Raw genomic sequence first — 2,256 nt, forward strand, 5'->3', positions numbered from 1 at the left:
TCCTAAATAGTGTTCATATTGATGAGCATGCAGGTCACCTAGGAGTTGACAAAACGTGAGTGTATATTATTTATTTATTTATTTATTTATAACTGTCGACCAAGTCGCGGAAAACATCTTATTTTGATTATATATTCGACAATCCTGATTAGCGTTAATTTATATTATTGATTCTTGTAAGATTATCATAGTTACCACAAAGAAATAATAAAATGCACATGGTGTGACTCACCGTGTTATCGGTATTAGGTACCGGAATACTCGCCACAACCGTAATCGGCCACACGAAGCCGTAGTAGCTTACAAACTGTGCCCTTGAATAGGCAGTTACGCGATGGTGTTGTCATTATTTATCCGAATTTAATATTATTATTATTTCTCCACATCTATATGTAAAAGAACTGTATGAGTGTCTAAATGTAGTAATCTAAAATATATATGTATTTCATTTATAGATGGAAAAGGATAAGACAGAGGTATTACTGGAAAGGATCCTATGATGAAGTAAAGAAGTTCATTAATCAATGTGAACAGTGCCAAAGAAAAGGGACGATAAACAAAGCCAGAAAACCACTCAATCCAATACCAGTTACGTCAACAGCATTTAAGCAGATTGGAGTGGATTTGGTGGGACCTCTTGAAAAAATTGAAAATGGTATGTTTTAAGTATGCCACGCTATTTTATGTTATTACGTCAGTGTACGAAGATGTTCTTGCTATATATTCTGGCAGTAAGTAAAGTGTTACCTTTAACTTCTTGTTCTTTGATGGTTTTATTCTAGATATGTAAACCCTCCTCGCCTAACTGTTGACCTTTCTGTGACGTATGCAACCCATTTGAAGGATGCAACACATTTTTATTTATGTTGAGTTTCATTAGAGATTTGCATCCCGTCCTCTTTTATAATCTTTTATAATACATGGAACTATTGCACATATTTTCATCCTTTTTGACGAAGTGACGGACGTAGTAGCTATGGTGGATGTGATCATGACGGTAGGGCAGGATATGCTCAACTTTCGAAAACACCTGATATCATTACTGCTTTGACTTTTATTTATGAATGCATGACATCACGGCTATATTTATTCCAATGTACCTCTGTCCTGTTCTATTTTTGGATTTAGTATTAAACTAGTCTGGAGTGGCATTCCTCTTTGATATGTGCAGGAAGGACGTATTGTCCAGTGAAGGTTTACCTCTGGAGTGGCTGTCCTCCTGTAGACGAGACACTAGATATATTCATGGAATTAAAAACTAATTTGCCAAATGCCCATTCGACTTTGTATTGTACAGACATATGGTGTGGATCATGGATAATGGTTACGACATTCAGAATATGCGAGGTATTAAACCCTTCTTGTGTATATTGTTTTATTTCATGTGTGCAACCCATTCACATTTATCTTATTTTACTTGAGATATGCTGCCCATGCTGTTTTATACGAGGTATGCAGCCCTTCCTCACGTATGTTGTTTTATATGAGGTATGTAACTCTTCCCCATGTATGTTGTTTTATATGAGGTATGTAACTCTTCCTCATGTATGTTGTTTTATATGCGGTATGTAACTCTCCCTCGTGTATGTTGTTTTATATGAGGTATGTAACTCTTCCTCATGTATGTTGTTTTATATGAGGTATGTAACTCTTCCTCATGTATGTTGTTTTATATGAGGTATGTAACTCTTCCTCATGTATGTTGTTTTATATGAGGTATGTAACTCTCCCTCGTGTATGTTGTTTTATATGAGGTATGTAACTCTTCCTCATGTATGTTGTTTTATATGAGGTATGTAACTCTTCCTCATGTATGTTGTTTTATATGAGGTATGTAACTCTTCCTCATGTATGTTGTTTTATATGAGGTATGTAACTCTTCCTCACTTATGTTGTTTTATATGAGGTATGTAACTCTTCCTCACTTATGTTGTTTTATATGAGGTATGTAACTCTTCCTCACGTATGTTGTTTTATATGAGATATGCAGCCCTTCCTCATGTATGTTGTTTTATATGAGGTATGTAACTCTTCCTCACTTATGTTGTTTTATATGAGGTATGCAGCCCTTCCTCGTGTATGTTGTTTTATATGAGGTATGCAGCCCTTCCTCGTGTATGTTGTTTTATATGAGGTATGTAACTCTTCCTCATGTATGTTGTTTTATATGAGGTATGTAACTCTTCCTCACGTATGTTGTTTTATATGAGGTATGCAGCCCTTCCTCGTGTATGTTGTTTTATACGAGGTATGTAA

The sequence above is a fragment of the Gigantopelta aegis genome, chromosome 10 (assembly GCF_016097555.1).
Source record: "Gigantopelta aegis isolate Gae_Host chromosome 10, Gae_host_genome, whole genome shotgun sequence".
Lineage (NCBI taxonomy): Eukaryota > Metazoa > Mollusca > Gastropoda > Neomphalida > Peltospiridae > Gigantopelta > Gigantopelta aegis.